At 33.9% G+C, this 13,781-nt stretch overlaps 1 long non-coding RNA gene across 1 annotated transcript in view; it reads left to right on the top strand.

Moving 5' to 3' along the window:
* Positions 1–2,086: 2,086 nt before the first annotated feature.
* LOC115338664 overlaps positions 2,087–13,781 on the top strand; it is a 30,797-nt gene continuing 19,102 nt past the window's right edge. Inside the window, exon 1 of the long non-coding RNA XR_003922492.1 lies at positions 2,087–2,143. This is a non-coding gene — a long non-coding RNA (uncharacterized LOC115338664). The remainder of the gene's footprint in view (positions 2,144–13,781) is intronic.

The raw sequence follows: 13,781 nt of genomic DNA, 5'->3' as shown, positions 1-13,781 counted from the left end.
TAATTCTTAAGCTTTAGTTCATAATAAGAAAGCAAGTTACGCTTTTTATTTATTTTTTCAGTGTTAGCTGAAAAGGACTAGGACTGCATCCAAATCTTTAAAGTACCAATGAACCAAATATACTTTTTTATCTTAGAATCTACTCACAAAAAGTGCAGATGGCACCACCAATAAATGACTGTCATGGACCAAGATCTTTTCTATGCAAATGACTAATGCATCACTACGATTCTGTCAGAGCAACAGAAAGAGGCTGCCAAAAAAAAATCATATCATGATCAGTGAGTGTTTCTGATTGTTCACTGTTTGTAGCACATATGGATCCTCTGAAATACAGAACACCTACCTAAAAGAAATACTCAAATCATTATGCATCATGAACTTTTGCATGTGTTTAGAATGTTTTAAGGAAACTATTTGGTCTACAATAAACAGACATATTTTCCCAGTGTCATTACAGCAATAGCTGTGTTAAAAAAAGAAACAAAAAAACCCACCAAAACAAAACAAAAAAATAAACAACACATTAGAATCTATGCTTTAATTTACAAAGGAATAATCAGGACAGTTTGAAACTGAGCTGTCTCAAGCCTTTCTCACAGGATCCTTGAAATGTATCTATAGTGTGAAATGTAGATATGTAATAAACATTTGAGGAACAGGAAGGAGGAAGGAGATAATTATTCTACTTATAAAATTTTTTATTGCATTGACTTGTGGAACATAGCTGACTTCTAACAGTCTGGTGTCCAGTGTGAGAGATGACTAGACCCCAATGTCTATCCAGCTATTAAAAATATATCATTTTCCATAAATGCCAAATGTTTAATAGAAACTTATAAGGTATCTAAAACTGTATACACAACAAGCCAACTCAATGGGAAATAAATGCACAGAATTTTTGAAAGGTGACAAAAATAAAATAGAGAAAATCTAGTTCTATTGAAAACCACTGACAAATTTGGAAGAAGAGGCTCAATGCAAAGATCAGTTAAAATTAGAGTATTTCTTGAACACTCCTTTAAAATAGAAATACATGCTTAAATCAATTCTTTCTATGAGTCCCTGTAGCACTGCGAGAAGAGCATGACACCATTCCTCTCAAACTGGCATGGTTTCAAAATAGATGGGTTTGACTGGGGAATGAGCTCAGAGACTCTCAGTCACCATTAAAACTCTATTGCAAAGATTATACTCTAGAAAACAATTTAGGAAAAAAAGTAGATGTTTGCCTTTTCCAGAAGCAGCAAGGATACGGGACTTAAGAGTGCAGCATCTACTGCTGGGAGAATTCACATGCCTCAGTAGTTTGGATAAGTTTCCTGTATGTCAGACCTCCTCTGTAACAAAGGTCATTTCCCTGTTAATCGTGTTATAGTTTGAGTCATCTGAAGATATCTGTCATTCAAGATTTTGCAGTTAGGCAGGTCTCCAAGATGGAAGAGATTTTAAAGCTAGATGAGACACCTACAATCATTTTGTCTGAAGTAACCTATTCAGATTAGAGCATACTCTTCAAAAATTTATCCCATCTTTATTTAATTTGAAGTTATAAAGAAGTGCTTTGTTCCAGTTGTGTTGTCACATTCAGTGTGTAATTTATGTCTTGTCTAGTTCTTCATTTTTCATACACTGAATCATGTTGGATTTTGTTTTGTTAGAGTAACAAATCACCTATTTTTTTCATTTTACATATTCCTATACTCTTAACAAATCCCTTTTTAATCTGCTTTTGGATAAATAAACCAGATATAGCAGCTTACATCTGGATGGAGAATGCTTCTGTATCTCAACCTGCTGCCTGAATTTTTTCCTTCAATAAATTTATAAAAAAACCCTGCAAATAGTGTTCCACTCATGCCTTCATTACTGACATGTAATGAAATTGTCTTCTTATTCATCTCACCTAATATTACTCAATGTAAGGGTATGTATCTATTCTGAGCTGGTCAGGGTTCCCTCTGTAATTAAAGGAGAAGGAAAAGCAATTCTACAATGTCAATCATCCTATTTTAAGACGGATGACTCACTCTCTGAAATATTTGTATCTCTCTCTTAACTACACAGGGAGCCTAGACTGCTGGTTAGATTAGATTTCTACCTTTCAGGCAGCTACAATAGTGAAAAGATTCCCAACTATATGGTGAGTTATTTCCATTCCTTCACATGAGACTTGATTTGATTAAATGAATTAAATCCTATAGGTAAAACAGATGGGAAAAAGCCTGCTTTGAAAATCTTTTTGAGACTTCAGCTCTAACCACTTTGCAGTTTCAGAACTTAAGTAGTTCTGTATACTCCCACCAATTTGTATTTAGGAAGCTGGGGCATTTTACTCAGGAACACACACTTGCAGGTATACAGTTTTGTGAGCCTATTTCTTCAAGGAGTTATGCAAAATAATTGCTCAAAGCCTTCACAATATAGATTTAGCTATTAATTTTTTCATAGCTTAGTTTGTCATCAGGAAAACAGAGATAATGTTTCTCATTTGTTGCATTTGCTTGCTAACTGTATTCTTTCACTTAGTTTACAATCTATTTTGAACTAGGGTCATGTCTCTGCTCTGTTTCTGTGGCACCTGAAGGTTGTGGTCTATAGACAACATTACAATGCAAATAATTACTGTTTATATTCATTGACTATTTAGACTTTGACATCCATTTTTTACAACATCTAGTGCAACAGAACTCTGATCTCTTTTGATACTTCCAAGTTTGCTGTAATACAAATAAAAATAGCATGAAGGAGTTTTCTTTAGAGGCTTAAAGAGGTTTAAGTACCTGCATCAACAGTGCTGCCATGTGTCCTGCTCACCCAAATCTGTTAGTGGTGGTCCTCTTCACATAAAAGTGTGTGGGGGTGTTTCTTTCTATGATTATAATTGTTTGGGTGCATGGATATCAGCTTCTTAGAGTGCATTAGCAAAACAACTATCTAAAATTATGCTCTGGCCCTGAGCTGCACTCAAACACTTGAATCAGCCACATCCCCTTTCACCAGATTTCAGTGGTAGATCTGCACCTGTACATTTTTAATTTATACATATTAATCTGAACACTTTCTTGTGGAATAGATTTTGGTCTTTGTGGAACAAAAATCAGAAAAGCAGGTTTTGCTCTTTGAGTCCTGGTAACCAGGTTTAATTGTCCAAGTTCTCTAGTAATCAAGGGTGGGATCAGAATGGATCTGTAAGTATTCATGGCATTGTGACAGACCAAAAAAAGAAGAAGGAAAAAAAAAAAAAAAGTAAAACCAAAACATTCCTAGTGTAACCAGTGCTGAATGCTTTAATTTCTTAAAAATTAGCCTGGAAAAATTCCCAGATCATACATCTGTCATGCTAATTTACAGAGGCTGAAGTCTAAGGGAGAAGCACTGAAGAGGATCATTCTTCCTCTCCCCTTCCTCTGTTCAGCATGATTACTCCCTCCCCCAAATGTTTCCTGACTACCTGGCAAGTTTAAGCATGAACACCTGTATTCTAGCTAGAGTTTTCTGTATGCTGGTAGGTGCCATTGTCAGTCCATCTGTCCAACATTTTTCTTATGCATTGTCTAACATCTCATGGGCTAGTATTTGTAGTTGGAGTCTGTGACAAAGAAGGAACAGGAGACAACATATTTGTTCCCCACCACCACCTTGGTTATTCCTCTTAAAGTATCTGTAATAGTTTGGTTTATTGTTTATTTCTGTCAAAATGCAGCTGTGGTACTATAAATGACAAGTCATCCTCAGTCATCTTGAAATCACCAGGGTTCAGCTCTGATCTCATTTTCACAGGTTCTATGTCAAATATGAACTGTTCCTGATTGCCTCCAGTTTCTGTGGCCAGAATCACACACATAGTTTTAGACATATATAGATCCTCCTAGTTCACAGAAGCTGCTGGAAAGTTCTTTTTCTTTTCACCAATATCCAATCTGGTTGGTGACAATTTAGTATAAAAAGACCTATTCATTTCTCAGTTTGCAGATTTGTTTTGGTTTTAAACATGAATTTGTCTTTATAAAAGCTGTGGTAGTTATTGAGATAGATGTAGTAAGTGTCATGATGCTACAAAAATGTTCTAACTTCTACTACAAAATATACTAATGTTCAATCTTAACACCAAATTAATTGCATTGCACTGATTGACACTTAAATTGGATTTTTGTGTCATTCTGTTGTCAGTCTAGTTCATCAGACACAGAAGTATCTAAAATGAGGATGTGTGAGAAGTTTAGAGGTTCAATAATCAATTTAATCTTCTGATTTTAATCATTCATAATCCAGTTCTTAAGAAGGCTTAAACTGCTCAGAACAATTCTTCTTTTTCTTATATTATTACAATTTCTTATAATATTATGATAACACGAGTTGCAAAACTAATGTGAGCCAAAGAGCTTTTCTTCTAAAACAGTGAGTTGTGTTAGACTCAGAGCTTCAAATTTGACCAACTCAGTAAGCTTTGTAGCATTGTCTGGATAATGCTAGAACAGAAGGATATTTTTTTCAATTTAATTAAGTTGCTTAGAAAACTACACTCTCTTTTTTTATAAGGCCCCTTTGGACAAATCTGGAGACATACCCAGTTCTGATGTCTCTAGTTCAAGTGCTGCAGCTTTAAAGGGGACAAGCTGGCCTCTGTAGAATGATTTGAGGAAATGAAATTATTTTCAAGTGTCTATGCTTCCTATATAAGCAATATGTATATATCTATAAATACATATATAAACCCCACACACTGAGTGCTGCCAACAGTCACTATGAATGAAATGCAGTGAGAACAAGCAGAGAAAGCCTGGTTGCTGTCTTATGGTTAACCATTTTGTTACACCCATTTTTTTTAAATTCACAGATGTACACTTTCTCTTTCATGATGAATTCCCTTTAGTGGCACACATTAAAAGAATTTAGATATTTAATTCCAAAGCTGTATTCCTGAAATTCCTGTTCAACTCTCATGTAGTAAAGGAATTTGTATTGCAGAGGTGCTACAATCTGACCATAAATTTCCTTTGTACCTGCAGGTCCGTTTTATAAATTGGAGCCTACACCATACTTAATAAGATCAATGAGCTTGTTACTTATGCATCTGCTCTGAGAGATTTAAACCAGTGGAACATGTCTAAAGCTGACATACTGGGATGAGATTCATACAAATCTCACTGGTGCTACGCTTTCACCAAATGGTAGTAGGCCTCACTATAGAAATGGAGCGCCTGAGCTTACTTTCACAATACTTTTTTTATCAATCCTTCTGTTTGAAGAAACTGCCACCTTAATAAGTGTAATTAAATCAAAGCTGACATCAGTGAGAGAATTTCCATTTGTATCTGAGTGAGTCACTGGATAGAGAGCAATTTTAGATGCCATTTCAGCCTGGTCAACACTTCAGCTTACCTTTCATTTACTAAGAATTTCTACCTGTAAAATAACAGTGTAGTGAAGCTTTAGGGGTGTACTTTAGCAGCTCTAAAAATGTTGGAAAAACCCTAGCACCAACAATCTGCTGGCATTAAAAAAACACACTCCAGACGGGGCCATTACTATTTTAATGTTGCTTTATAGGTATTTTAATAGAACATGTAGCCACAGAAAAAACTTACATAAATAATAATACAAAATATCCATGTTTTCATTACCAATAGAATGAGTGAACGGATGTTTGCAATGTTCTGCTTTGTATCTAACTTTACTTGGCAACAGAGGCAATATTTATAGTAAAGTCTATCACCGCTTATTAATGTTATACATTAGACTATTTTGCTATTTCAGAAAATGTTAAAATATGCTGAAACATTTTCAAATAAAACAAGTAAAATGATCTAACAATTTATTAATTGTATTTCATTGTTTATATGGTAAAGCATGATGAACCATTAAATGAAGCAATGTAAATATATTGATTTGATCTAGCCTAATTCTTGTAAGCATTTATATAGCCTTAATGAAGCCTCAGGGGAACAATTTCCCACCTTGTTTATTTAAAAATTGCCAAAAAAAGTTCTAAACCACAATTTTCAAGTAATTTATATAAAAGCAGAGGAATAAGCAATTCATTTGTGATATACATATTATTGCATTCCTGATTATGAAATATCCTTCCTATTAGGAAATTTCTGTTTGATGCGTTTTACAAATGCTTGGAGATACAATGTTGCTTGCTTTTAAATATATAGTAGGAAAATATATTATTTATTATATTTTAAATATTGAACTGGCAATTTAGTTTTCCTTGAAGTGACTACACTAAACAAAGTGTATAGACTAATAATTTACTCAAGCCAGAAGTTTTAAAACAGCTGAGTATATTTCCTCATAATCAACTGTGGAGTTTAAATGTAGAATAGTTATACACTAGCAGTGAATTTTCATAGGAAAAATGTTAGGGTTCAGTTCTGAGATGTCTTCTATAAAAAGTTGAAACAGTTTTATTTCAAGGAGTTATTCTTCTATTTTTTCATTAAGGAATTGACAGTTTTCCTGACATTAGCTGCACACAAAGTAGCTAATGGGTATTTCCACTAGACAACAACTGTAAAGTTCAGATATGCAAAATAAACAAGGTTCATAAGTACTGCAGATTACAGGGAAGCCCCAAATCCTTCAGTCCATCACTTTCACTTGGAGGTTTGATTTGTATTCTCTACAGAATCCACTCAGGCTTGACAGGGAATAACCAACCTTATAACCCAGCAGGATTTTCTTTTTCTTTTACAGGCTTCCTAAAGCTCCATTTTGCTACAAGGACATTCAGGTCATTTGTGAAGATAAAAGTTTAGTTGTTGATGAAAGGGATGCAGGTTCTTGCAGCTGGAGTAGAGGTGGAAAAAAACAGAAGAATGGTTATCCGCTTTGGAGGAGGTGCTCAGACAGACTGATATATTACAGGTGCTATGCAAATTTTAAAATGCCATCACTTAGTCCCACCCTGGAAAATAGCTACCTATAACTCTTATTGGGAAGTTTCATATTATTTCTTCATGTTTTCAGATTAAATCTGTTCATTTTTCTCTCCCGTTTGAAAAGTCAGATTTGTAAATTCTGCTTTCGAAATCAAAGTCTGGTAGCAGCATGCATAGCAATAGAAAATAAAGATACTACCCCTAAGATACACATTCAGAGTTTGCAAGGACATCTGCCTTATGGATCCCTATGAAGATACAAATCTTCTTTGAGAAATAGGACGTTAGTAAACAATTTTGCCGATGAAGTGCAAGCTGGAACAAAATTCAACTTATTTTTCTGTGGCTACATGTTCTCTTCAGTGCTGACAACAGGGAAAAATAGTAGAAACTTGTATTATAAAATAAACAGAGCTAACTGAGAACACAAGCAAAGTTTCATTTGCCTTTCATTTACCTTTTTGCTACTATTTTAGTTTAACTAGTCTGCTATAACTTGTCTTGTACCAGTGCACCTGATAATCAGACAATTACTATATTAATTTAGTAAATAATTGGTGACTTTAAAAATCTCATATAAGGCTTTATAAATCCCTCACTTCTTAATAAAAATATTTCTAAAGATCTGAAGGAAATACAAATATGTTTGAATTAATAATTTAAAATACCTTTTAATCTTCTTTGTTGCTGTTCTTGTAGTGATTTTTTCCAGGCTAAACTGGCTTGAATTCATTGGTTAAACTTTATTCTTTATAAATTCTTTGTAATTTGTAATGTAACCAGAATGTGGCATTGTAATTGGATATGGTATTTCTTATTGCTAGAAGAGAAAATGCACAATTTAATTGTGTAAATTAAAGATTGCCCTACATATATTTATTCAAGTTCTTAATTTTTACATTATTTCTTAGAAAAGTGACTAACTTAGTGATTATCTTTTAGTCTGGATTTGAGTGAAGTTAATTTTGTACAAAAATTTGAAAACTGTTCAATGCAAAAATTAGGAAGGTAAAATTTGTTGCTTAAGCAAAACTATTAGCTGTGTTGGATAAATAAGAAAACTATTCACGAAAGCATCATTTGTGTGTAAACAAACAGCCTCCTAGTAAAAGTGAAGTAAGCAAAGTAGTCACCATTGTGTTCCCTGACAGTCTGCTATCATAGGCAATTGTTTACTTCTTGCCTTGAGAATTTTCTGAACTGGTTTATTTAACAAAATAAGAATTATTCATGGCTAGTGAAATTAACTGAAAGCTTTTCTTTAAAGATTTTAGAATACAAAGATCTCAGCCTTTCATAAATGATTTTTTTACCTCTCAATTTCTCATCTTGAGTGAATTAGATATTGAAGAAAACTGAACTGCATCATTCCCTTTTGTAGCTATAGAAGAAGCTGCTTGTTACTTCAATAAACTACAGATTCAGGTGCCTATTCAGTTTTCTACCATCCAATGGTTTATCTTTTATTAAAATGTTGGCAGCTAATTTATACCTAATTGAATAATCTTATTTAAATTATTTTCATATAAGAAACAGGGATCTTGGGGTATAGATTTTGTGACTATGCAAATAATAAAGAATAGAAGAGTAATGTAAAAGTTGTTTGTGCCACGTCTGGTTCTATGAAGAGGGTCCGCATGCTTATAAAGTCAGATTATCATTGTTTTTATATGTTGTGGTTTAACCACAACATTATATGATTTGAATGCTGTATAAAAATTAGTTTATATTCAAAGTTCTTAGCCATGTGCTGAGCTGCAACTTTCTCTGAGATGCTGAATGTTCCCTTGATGAGTTTTAAACCGTAATGACATTTAAGAAAGCTAGGATATTGCAAGTCTCAAAAAGATTAAAATAAATCTTTTGTTTTGGTCGAGATCCTAAGCATAGACAGCATGTGCCAGAATGGATTGTCTCTTCTTTTGTACTTAGCTCTTTTTGCCTAGTAGTGAAAGCATGTGCATTTAGAGCTCAACTTCTTGTGAAATCGATACCAACTGCATGTCTGATGGGCTCCAGCAATTCTCCAATAACATTTGCTGGGGGGGTTGAGGATGGAAACTAATGAGAAATATTAAGAGTTATAGACATAAATGCAGCACTTTTCTTTGCAGGTGACTAGTGAATACTCTTCAACATTTGGTTTCAGTTGATTTTATTTTGATCCATCTGGAAAACACCTAAATACTCTTGCTTTCATTCAAAAATTAGTAACAGTTGAAAATCCTCAATCTCTCTAAACCAGTTTTTAATGTGAAAAATCATCATTATCAAACAAGACCAGCTAATGCTTTGAAACTCAATTACCAAACAAGTGCCCCTAGCTAGCCTAACAATATCTCCCTGAACATTTCAAAGAATGGAATCTGCTTCCCATGAAGCATAACCTTATGAGTGCTCTATCTGTTTTTTAATGGGTTTTGTTTGTTTGATCACAGTTCTTCATGCCCCCTTCTGATTTCTATTGTTATTTGCACAGGTATATTTACGTGTGCTTTCATTTCTGGTATCTCTGCACAGAAACTGAAGTAAAGCTAATTAGATGCATGAAACCTACTGTCATTTTCCAAAGTAGATCAGCATAGATCAGCAGTATGTGCTCGGAAAAGTTCTGCTGTCCTTATCGTACTAAAGGGCAGGTCTTTTCCCATCTTGGTAGAAACATGACTGAGCTACCACGTTTCTAACCATGATAATTACTTACTCTGAGTCTCTCAGGTAAACTTTGGGCCTGAGAGGTAGGCCCAGACTCATCCCATCTAACATGAGGCTGTGCAATGCAGGGAAGTAATAACCCAAACTGTCTAATGCTAAAGGGAGAGAGAAGTACCCCCAAGTCTGGTCAGCTCACTGAAAACTGCATTACCATAACTGCAAGACCATAGTTGCATGCTGAAGCCAGGCAAATTCAGACTCAAGATAAAGCACCCATTACTTTTTAGATATAATTATTTAAATAATTAGAATAAGTAACTACTGGAACAATTTGCTCAGGATAGCAGTGGGTTTTGCAGTGCAGTGGATTATTTGGAGCATTTTCATACACATGGTTGGATATTTTTCTGAGAGACACTTTTGGTTCAAATACGTAGATACAGAGAAAGCAGCTAGTATCTACATTAAAGTTCAGAGAAGAGGACCATGGTGGTCCCTTTCTGCCTTATATTTCCCTCTAAAAGGATCAAATTATTCTGACTTTATTTATCACTCTACCAAGTTTTGTTTCACCTGAAAATTTTATTGAGTACTTAAATATCTCTGATGAAAAGATCTGGGACTTGTTCCAGTCCCCAGGGAAGCACACTAGAAATGCTCCATTTGACAATTATTTTCCATTGACGTCCATTTTTTGAATCTGTCAGCTGGCCAGTTCATTAATGTCTAACCAAATCTGGAGTCTCTTATGTTTATACAATTACTGCTAACAATGAAAACTGAAATCTCATCAAAAAATGAAATTACTTTTATCTGAAAACACGTATTTTCTGTAGACTCATGCTGACTGGAATTATTATATCTTAATTCTTTGACAACTGAATTTGCTATGAGCTTTTTCACAAGCTTTCTTTATATTAAAATGTTAGTGGTCTATTATAGTCTGGGTTGCTTCACTTCTCCTTCTTGCCACACTGTTGTAACAGTCCTACAGTTCCTGAATTTCCTTTCTGTCGAAAGTAAGCTTTAGTAAGAGGCTATGTGCTCAGATGATGGAAATCATTTGTATACACTGATAAACAAATACTATCCCTTGAAGATTTTTGCTTGTGTGAATTTCTAGCACAGCAGACTAGAAATACTCCATCATTGCTTTATGAAAAAAATGTGTCAGCTAGTTTCTTTCCAAACATTAGAAATATTAATTTAAATATTTTCTGTGGTCTTACTGTTTTGATCAGCAATATCTAGTAGTATGTTTGCAGTATTACTATAGTTTATTTTTTTACTGGTATTTGTTTAATCCTCATATTGAAGGAAGCCATACTGGGCATGGAATCTTCCATACCTTCAGCTGCTTTCATACATTTTTTCACCTTTTGACTTATAATTTACATTAATTGCATTTACTTCCATTTGCTTTCTTATTGATAATTCATAAACCAACATAGATTTGTCAGCACAAATAATAAATATTAGCCAAAGTTATTTTCCTTCAAGTCAACCTCCCTCATAATTTATCCCAGCTTTCTGGAATAAGCCTGAATACATATATATGTTATTAATCGAAACTGTTGTCTGTGGATGGTGCCTAATATAAAGTGACATCTTTAGAGACCTTTTTCTAATCCATCTGGACATCTGTGATTATTACATTCCAGTCATGTAGACTGCCCACCAGCTCTTGGTAATCCCAATTTAACCAAATTCACTTTCTTTAGTGTCACCAAGATTCACAACATAAGAATGCTTTATGAACATGTTTGACAGAGAATAACTTACAATCATCTCCCAGAAAAAAGTTATAGTGCTATATAAAGGGACTCAGTCCTTTCACATATAATTTGGTGTGAGATAGTCTGTAAACTTCTAGAGAAGAGACAAATCTTTAGCAAACACCTCAGCTTCGGTCTGTTTTTGAAAATCATGACAGAAATATTGTAACTGCTGTCCATGCAGCTGTGTAAGTACAAAGAAAAGTGTGATGACCATTCATTTTACATGTAGGCTTTGCACTATTCTGTGACAAAAATTTTGGAATACTCAATGTTACTGACAGTAATCAGCAAAATAAAGGAGACTACCACTTTACATTTAAAATCCCTTTGTTTATTCAGTAGCAAGAAGCACCTCAATTAACAGTGAAAAGTCTTAAACTTTACCCTTTTTTATGGGAAGTGCAGATATATAGGTGATTTATTTATATTTAGAGACAATTTAATGTGTTTAAGTTTTAGTAATTTTCTCCTGTCACCATAGGCTGGAAATTGCTGTAGTGAGGTGTAGTTCCCCGGCTTTAGACTGGGACTTCTAGGGCTTGAATCTGATATGGTAGGGTATTTTGCACTTGTTGGTACAAAAGACTGTAGTTAGTACTTGTGTGTCTCCCTCTTTTTTGGTTAATTAAGCTGAGTACACTTTTAACATGGCTTAGTATGCACATAACTTCTTTGAAATAAATGAGACCATATTACTCTATCAGTAACAACCGTGGTTCTGTTTTTGTTTTAAAAAATCCACTAGGTAAGGATAAAGTGTATACAAAATGCAACAAATCAGAATGGTAGCATTTTTTATACACTCTATAGGAATCTGACAACTCCACAAGCAGCAAGGCAGGAAATAATCAGACCTGTTCATTTTTACTGGACCTTTTATCTTTAAAAGAAGTGAAACCAGGCTGGCTTCCCAACTGATCACAATTCTTGGCCCAGTCAAGAATAAGTTGTCTTAAACAGAAAACAGATGAATCTTTATAGAGAAGGCAGTGCTTAAGATATATAAGCAAACAGAGCACCCAGTACCACCAGAGTTCATGTTCTGTTTTAAAGAAAACAACACTGTGTTTATGTAGGGCTTCTTATCCTTGGGTACGAAATGAGTGTCTTTAATGGGAAACATTAGGATACAAAGAGTTTAAGTGTCTTGTTCATTGTTATACATCCCAGCAAGAGTGGGTTTGCACCTCATGTCCACGTGAAGCATTGAAGACAGTGAGATAAATTCTCAGCAGGACATTCTGTCTTATGGAAAATATTTGTTTAAATGCAACCGATGAGAAAGATTTTTATGTATATCCACAGGTTTTAATTTACTGCAATGCAATGTAAAGAAAAAAATAATCATCTTGAAGTTTTTCTTCTGCTTTTAAATGTAAACTGAATCAAAAGAACTGGAAAAATACAATTTGTTTTGGCAACATGGTGGCAAGACAATCCAGACCATCCAGGTGAAACCTGTAGGAACTGGATACCCTTAATGATGAGTTTAGGATTAGCATTTGATTTCAAATTGCTTTTAAGGAAATTGTTCCATTGCTTCAATAATAAGAGATAAAAAAATCTAATGTTATGGCAAATGGGAAGAGAATATTAGCTTTATTTTTAAGTCCAGTTACATGTGATCTCAGAGTTTAATATCCTATCTTCTCACCAGCAACAAATAACATTTGCCATTGACCACATATTAGTTCATGGAATTCTTTCTTGACAAGAGGAAACAAGAAGAGAGGACTAATTATTTCAGTATAGCAAAGAGACAGACCCAGTTGGCAATCCCATTGCTATTTCTCCAAAACTCCATTGCTAGAGTATTGCATGTGGGAAAAAAAAAATATTTTACAGCTCTATTTACTACATTATCCTATGTTTTATCATAACCAAGTATAACTGCAATAATATATTTACAATTAATACAGCATATTAGGTACAAACTCTATATAGTGTATGAAGAGAATATGTACCTTAAATTAGAGAGAATGTTAAATTAGAGAGAATGTTAAATTATATCTACATCATGATAAGAAAAGCCTTATCTTTAGCAAATATATCTTATAAGCTCACAAATATGTATTTTTTTTAAAAGATGGCGCAATCTAAAATGTAGAAACAACATATTGGACAAGATTATAAAAAGAAATAACTGTACACAACTCTAAGATGTGAAAATAAGATAAGAAAAAGGTTATTTGAGTACAAATTCAAATGCTAGTCTTAAAAAATTGATAAGGAAAATTACTATTTATCCTTATTACTAAAGAACTAAGTTATCCAATTTTATTTGTTCTTCTCCACATTAGATCATTTAGCTTTCTTTTGTCATTTCTCACTTAAACACTGTAAACTCAGAAAGCGCTAAACTAATATTCTTTATGTAGTGTTACACATGCCATAAGACAATATTATTTTACCATGTCAAAGATGTTTGCACCATTTGGAGCACATCTATCATCAAAAC

The sequence above is a fragment of the Aquila chrysaetos genome, chromosome 2, assembly GCF_900496995.4.
Source record: "Aquila chrysaetos chrysaetos chromosome 2, bAquChr1.4, whole genome shotgun sequence".
In the NCBI taxonomy this organism is placed as follows: Eukaryota; Metazoa; Chordata; class Aves; order Accipitriformes; family Accipitridae; genus Aquila; species Aquila chrysaetos.
Note: the sequence above shows the minus strand (reverse complement) of the source record. Positions and strands in the feature narration are given on the sequence as shown.